Source organism: Ornithodoros turicata, chromosome 1, assembly GCF_037126465.1.
Source record: "Ornithodoros turicata isolate Travis chromosome 1, ASM3712646v1, whole genome shotgun sequence".
NCBI lineage: Eukaryota > Metazoa > Arthropoda > Arachnida > Ixodida > Argasidae > Ornithodoros > Ornithodoros turicata.
This window is the reverse complement of record NC_088201.1, coordinates 172890706-172898594: the sequence shown is the minus strand read 5'-3', so window position 1 is coordinate 172898594 and position 7889 is coordinate 172890706. Positions and strand designations below refer to the sequence as shown.

The 7889-nt window shown below is 41.8% G+C and overlaps 1 long non-coding RNA gene across 1 annotated transcript; it reads right to left on the bottom strand.

The window, feature by feature from the left end:
* Positions 1 to 3635: 3635 nt before the first annotated feature.
* Positions 3636 to 7182, bottom strand: LOC135373047 (uncharacterized). The gene is made up of 4 exons (XR_010416242.1): positions 7101 to 7182; positions 6892 to 7003; positions 6325 to 6407; positions 3636 to 3853 (listed from the first exon to the last, which is right to left on the bottom strand). It is a non-coding gene; the product is annotated as an uncharacterized LOC135373047 (long non-coding RNA).
* Positions 7183 to 7889: the final 707 nt, after the last annotated feature.

The window sequence follows — 7889 nt, the reverse complement described above, 5'->3', positions numbered from 1 at the left end:
GAGGTAGGGCTTGCAGTTGAAATGGCCGCAGAATTCATAGAAACTGCTGTATTGTGCTGGCTGTCCGTGTCTTCATAGGAGGGGATTGGCGAAGATGACCCCACACCGGCTTTTGCAAAAAGTACACCTAAAATCGTAAGAAAACGAAGATAAACTCATCAACATGAAGAGAGTAATGGTACATATCTGCACAGGCAGACATACATTCAAAGAAGGCGGTTAGCAACTACAGGTTTCATGTATGCATGCAAGAGGACACAGCAAAAGAAGCAAGAAAAGTACAATTTTTTGTAACAGTGTCTTTCTTACGTCATGTGTCATATCAGCATATCGCTTCATTTGTTGCTGCTCTTGGACCAGCTTCTTTGCATTCGACCAGTTCAGCCTTGAGTCGTTCATTTTCCAGTTCGAGAGTCCTATTATGTTCAACTGTAGGGCCAGCACAGGGACTCGATGGTGTCTTCGTCTTTCCGAGTATGCCTTTCAACTGCATATTCTGGGCAGTTGGTTCATTCCTTTTCAAGGTCTTCCTAGCTACCCCTCTTTGCTCTTGACTTGAGGCCTGCAAAATTAAGAAGCAAATGAGTTAATAGGGACAAATGCACACAAGGTTACGACTACAACGTGCAAAAAAAAAAACTCGTATTACTTGGACACACGAGAAGAAACCATTGTACATAAGTCTGTGCGAATACTGTTCTCTTTTCTGTTTTAATAGTGATGTCAGGAATTGGGTATTGGAACTTCAAACCGAAGCAAATACCTAATACAATCAAACCTCGCTTTACGAACACCCTTCGTTTCTCAGAAAATCGTTCGTAAATCGAGGTCCGAGTTGTGCAGTGCACAAATACCTCACAAAAACACGGGGAATTGATTTGAATAAGTTTTATTTTTGAAAATACTGCGTAATTGTGCTTTGCACCATACTTTCTGCATGGTCTATCCTGTTTAGAAGAGATGACAGAAGTCTGACACTTGACTCATCCACCCGGTCCTCAAAGTACCGTATCGCGCGTGGATGAGACTGTTTCCAACGGCAAATATCACGCTTGTCACCGGCTGTGAGGACTGAACGCCTTCTCTTGGAACGCCAAGATGTTCCATCTCGGAGACCTGGTCCAAACTCACAATGGTTCGGCTGTAAACGTCCGAATTATTCTTTCAGGAAATGGTGAATCATGTTTGTGGAACGTAGCGAAGTTGGGACTTGTATGTTTGACCTTGGCAGCATGTACTGAGCAACTTTCATTATCCTCCGGCCCATTGGCCTGTCCTCTGTACGTTCGTAACGCCCGTTCGTATATCGAGGTCAGAATGGCTTGGCTACTTTGGGTCCGTTTCCTAATAATCCGTTCATAGTTTGGATATCGAGGGTTCGTAAAACGAGGTCAAAATACACGGAAAAAGTTTGGTTCCCTGTGGAGCCGTTCGTAAGTTGAGGGAATTCGTATATCGAGGGTTCATAAAACGAGGTCCGACTGTATACCTAATTTTAACCAACTATATTTGTATAGTATGTAATATTTACCTCACAAAGACAATGAGGTATGTCCAGTGAGCCTTGTCTGATTTTATGGAAACATAAATGTGTTTAAAAATTATTTGCTTCGACGGTTTACTTCGCTCTGAAACACCACGATTTGCACAGACTTCATTATACATGTTCAAAAAAGCGTTCGTAGTGGAGCGCGGTATCTGATGGTAGAACAAATGTAATAAGATGGATACTTGTTGCTCACCATTATCAGATCCGGGTCAAAGTCGCTTTCATCAAAAATGAAGTCGCTGCCAGCGACTGGAAGTCTTTGCTGGTTTAGCTGTAGCAGTAGAGAAACCATGTTTTCTGCGAAAGGGTAATGCATCCATTCAACCAGACGTCCCATCAATTCTGTACATGTGTACAAAAGGAAGAAATAAAAAAAAATATAACGGGACTATGGTGTGGATGATTTTGTACACGATACAAGAAGATAAAGAAAGAAAACGAAACTTCTTTGGCAAACACGAGGAGCACCGTCGAAAACAGTCCCACGTCTGTACCATTAGCGGTTTTTTCGAAGTTCTTTTCTTCTTTCACTTGTGCGCACTTCGTTAACATGAAAATATCAGCATCCTAAGCCAACTCTGGTTCCTACCATGTTCTGCCGACCTGGCCTGATTGTGCACGGTTCATAAGACGCAAACTAACGGGCAGCTGTCATTTCAAAGGCCGGGATTTCGAGGTATCACCGCCACCTCAAGCTGAAAGCGATCTACAGAACAAAGAATCACACGAGAAAGCGAACGAACGGAATTTCCCAAGGCCGATAGGGGCAGCTTCATAGACAAAAACGAATCTAATCTCAAATGCCATGTGACAACAGTACATGACACGAAGATGCAGCACTGGCGTGACAGATCCGACACTGTCAGTAAATTTTTTTACACCTCTTTAGTGTAAATGGTTTGTCCCATAGCGCACCTCATATCAGTGTAAATTTTACACCATACACCAGGGTGTAATTTTTTGCACCTTTCTAAAAGGGTGTAACCAGCACAAAACACCCTTTCAAAAGGTGTAACGTGCACAAAACACCCCTTCCATAAGGTGTAAGCTGCCAAAAACACCGATTGAAAGGGGTGTTTTGCAGAAGAAACACCCTTACAATGGAGTGTTTCGGACGCGGCATTGCACGGACCTCCGCTGTTGAGCTGGTTGTTGCATAGCTGCACATGCTGGTTACGGAAATCTTGTATAATCTGAGATTTTTGGCGCACCAGACGAGCAATAGAAAGCCATTATGGCAGGTCACTGGATGACTAGTGTTCCGCAGATTGGAAAAGAAGGATAGCCCGACCAGCTCAACAGCGTGCCTGAATGTGAGGAATATGCCTGGAACAATGTATGACGACAAAGTTATGTTTACTGGCGAAGTACAAGTGCATGTACACATGTGAAACTAAATTCCTTATAACGTTGCCCAGAGTGGAACAATATGCACAGTATGTGGAAGGAAGACAAAGCAGAACTGAGTCCTTGATGACATAACTAATTGAAACAGCAGCAATGAGACACAAAATAAGATGAAAAGGCATATTAAATGTTTAAATCCACATAAGGCACCACTACAGATCCAGTACACCAAATAAGAAGCTAGTGCAAATATAGCACGTTGATGCGAAAGGGTAATGAAAACAGCCAGCAAACAGCTTTTACAAAAGAAAACAGCTTTTCTGGCAAGCAAAAAAAAGGAAAAGGAAAAGGATAGAAGACTATCTCTTAACAAGAGCACATACTAAAGACTAGAAATGGAAGCACAGAATACCCAAAACAATTTCCTAAATGTAATGCGCTGTGCCAGGTATGTTGACAAATGGACGGCTACATTGCCAGAAGAAAGGTAATCCCCCATGCTTATGAGAATTCAGTGCCAAAGAACAAGAAAGAACACACCCGTGCTTCCGAAGAATTTCCAATTCCTTGACGAAATGGCTGCCTGTTTGGGAGGTGGGCGGGGGGGGGGGGGAATGGAGGGCTCACTACAAGTCAGTTAAAGTAGCAATTGTTTTAGATGTTCGAAGCATTCACAAGCTCTTTTCCATAACTGTTGAAAAAATTGTTCCACGGGGCTTCTTGCACGAGAGTCACTCACTTTCAGGCACCGCTCTTCCAGGCTTCAAGATGTACGGTGCGGCTTTGAACTGTAGACAATATGAAATAACCAATAGCTGCAAGAATAGCAGCCAAGCCCTCGTCAAGGTCGATGGTTCTGAGAAGGCGCTACTCGCCGACATAGAGGTCCATATGCTCCGCTTCTTGAATGCTTCTCCCAGTGAACATGATGCACGGTGTCACCGGCACAGGTGTATCCTATGAAAGGGGAAACACAGGTTTAGGAATGCGTATGGTGTGAATAGTGTGGCCTTGAAGATTGGATAGAATTGTAGTACACAAATATATGACCCCGTCCTTCTTTCACTGCTCAGGGAATTTGCATAACAATTGGAGAACTGTTATCATCTAGGACAAATGTTGTCTGAGATGTTCATACAGTTCCCATATGCAAAGGGACTGTGCCTTCCAAATGAAAACACTGCCTCAACTGCATACTTGTACGACTGTTGTGTAATTACTACAGGTTTTCTCGCTCATTTTAATCCACTGGTCACTCACTTTCATCCAAGCGCTACCCAAGTTAATCAATTGGACAACCAAAATAATCAAAACACCAACCAATTTAATGTAAACGCTACGTAGTCTAATACGAGCAAGATGTGTAAAAGTATTCTGTGTTATTCCGTCATGGTAATTGTAATGACTGAGGCTTTCATGGTTACGCCAATGTATCACAAGTTTATGAATACTGATCCAACAACCCCTGGTTTTTGCATGTTATGCGGTGTTTATGACTGCTTTTTGTCATTATGACTATTTTCATGATATGGTGCCATGAATTGCTTTTAAGGGACTACCACTGCTTCAAACAGTGTCATGCAGTGTTTTGTGACTAACGACGGTCATTATATACATTCCATAAGTACTTTCATGATATGTACCATGAATCAATGTTATGGGACTACCACGGCTTCAAACGCTGCCATATATTGTTTTACGATTACAGTTGTCCATTATGACATTCTATGACTATTTTCATAATGCGGGTTATGACTGTATGCAGCTATACTGCTCCTTCACACAGTGTCACACACTTTTTTGACTGCAAATGGTCACTAAGATGTTAGTAGATGGTCATAAAACACTGCATGACATGATCTGAAGAAGCTGAGTTGCATTAAGTCAGGCCATAGTGATATTATGAAAATATCATGGAATGTCATAATGACTGTTGGTAGTCATAAAACGCTATATGACACTGTGTGCAGCAGCAATAGCCCCATAACGACGTTTCATGACACAGAACCATGAAAATGGCCATTGAATATCATAACAGCCGTCTGAAGTCATAAAACACTTACAACACGGCATGGAAAACGGTGTTCGGACAAAGCATAGTCATGACCCAATTCATGAATAAGCTCATGGAGTGTCATAACAACCATTGATAGTCAGAAAAGAGCTATGACACTGAAGCAACAGTAGTCCCATAAAACTGATTCGTGGTGGCACACATGAAAATAGTCATGGAATGTCATAATGACCGTCAGTAGTCACAGAACACATATATGACACTGTTTGGAGCTGCGGTAGTCCCATAAAATTGATTCATGGTATGTCATTCAAATAGTTATGGAACGTGATAATGACCATCCATAGTCATAAAACACTGTATCGCACTGTTTGAAAGAGTGGTAGTCCCATAACATTGATTCGTTACACATATCATGAAAATAGTCATGGAATGTGATAATGACCATCGGTACTCATAAAACACTATCACACTGTTCGACGCAGCGCTAGTCCCATAAAATCGATTCATGACACATGGCATGGAAATTGTTATGAAATGTCAAAATGACCGTCGACAGTCATAAAACACTGTATGACGCTGTTTGAAGCAACAGTAATCCGATATAATAAATTATTGGAACAAATCCTGAAAATAGTCATGAAAACTCATAACGACAAAACGCAGTCATAAGACACTGCAAAAGCCAGGGGTTGACAGATCAGGTGTTAAACTCAGGATACATTAACAGAAAGGATATCAGGTATCAGGTAGATTGGCATAATCACAAAAGTCTTAGTCATGTCTATTTCCATGAAGGAATATATTTACACGCGTTGCTTGGATTAAATTGGGTAGCGTTTGCATTAAATTGGTTGGTGTTTTTATTAATGTGGTGGACCAGTGGGTTAAATTGAGTAACGCTTGGATTAAAACGTGCGGGAAAACCTGTAAAGGAGCAAAGATATAAAAAAAATTTGCACATATATCATTATCAAGATTGGATAAAATTATTAATTATCGAGAATCGATAAAAATATTGATGAACACAATATTACATCGATACTGGAAATTGTTGGTATATCGATATGTAAGTGGACATTCAATGAAAAATATCGGTACCAGATCAACAGCTTTTGCGATACTTGTGCGACGTCATCAGCCTTCAAATAAATTGCACTTGTACGTTGCGCTTAGTTGAGCATAACCATGCCCTTTCGACCTTCTACTTCTAAGACATCTGTCTCTGAACCGACAAAACGTCAATGTTTATATACATAGCTTATCTATTTCAATATCGATAAAAATAGTGATAGATATTCTCTTACACGACCCAGTAATCCAATTACCATGAGATTCACTGGTACCACTGCGTACTCTCTAAATTTACCAAATTGCAGGACTATGATCATGATTATAAGTGGAATATACTTACATAATGCACAAACATGTTCTTTATTGCTTCGGAACCCTTCACACACGAACCCAGTATTCGCAGGGCGTGGACAGCAAGGAGGTCTGTAAAAGCCCCAACAGGGAACAGAACTTACTGTTTTCAGTAACTTTACATGTAAGTATACTACCAATTTGAATTTTTACGGTTTTCAGTGAGAAAACACCAAGTGCACACAGCACAGCAGATATGTACCCAATACACACTTATTTTCCAACAGAAAACAATAGCTTTTGCTTGATAGGCAACACTTCAGTGCTCGACGTCTTCCCCTTGAATCCTACTGTTCACCATGAACTACTAGCATGAATTACCAGAAGGGAGCCTGACATTCCTTTTCTGCACAATGTCCGAACAATGCCGTGGCGAGAGAAAAGGAATATGACATTGGCGACGACAACGACGCGCAATTTTAAGTTTCCAAACAAGCTATTTCAACACATGGTAGCGGGCTCCGAGGGACGCATGAGAGTCTCAGCAACACTACTATTATATGATCACAATATAGCTTAAATTGCAGAGATAGGATAACAGTCGACTCATACGTACTGAATCCTTCGAGCGTTCCTGGCGGTGAGGTTGCAAGACGGGTACTGTCGCCGTATGCATTATCTCATCGCCCTCCGCGAATTCAACACTCACTGAAGTCGCTATCCCGAACCTAGAGGTGACAGCAATGTTGTTACTAAGTCATCACAACGCTCTGCATGTGTAGTTCTGTGTTCTATTTCAAGCGTATGGCACAAGAAGCAACATACCTGATTCCTGTCAGTGGCGTTCACGTATGACGCCAACATTCTCGAAGCCGAGATAGCACTCCTCAAAGCAGTTGAAGTGTCCTCTTCAAGCAGGCACTTTTGTCTAATGTCCGCATGAAGCACCACAACTAGGCACGCAGCGCCTGTCATCTCTGCTGAAAAACAAGCTCTATCTCACTGTAACGGACGCGGCCTCACCATACCAAACGAACCAAAACAAAAAAAAAAAAAAAAACGAACGCCGCGCCGACGGCCTTGACTTGGCTTGGCTTGCCGCCCAACGACTCCAACGTACGTCGGTCCCCTGGCGGGGTTTTCCGCCAGGGGACCGACGCCTGTTTACCTCTTGGAAAAAAGAAAAATAACGAAACGAAGCTAATTGCACACATCTGACTTTGGCCTGCCATAAACACTATATCTCGTCAGTGTGTGCTTCCTTCATGCCTTCTAAAACACCAGCGATGGTAGTATAGCCTTTCTCTCAAAACCATCATTGACGTCTTTTAACACCATTTTAACACCCTTAACTCGCGCAAAAAGAGTAAAAATCGTGTAACAAGGGTGTTTTGGTATTTACACCCTTTTTCACACTCTAGTAACACCATTTGATTTGCCTGTAGGTGTAAAAATCCGTGTAAATTTCAGAACACCTTTTCTTACGCTGTTTTTTACGCCTTTTATTACACCTCTGGGAGTAAAAAGGGGTGCTTATGTAGAAAAACACGGATTTGGTGCAAAACTGGGTGTAAAAAAATTTACTGTTTAGGACGCCCTGCATGTGCCCACAAA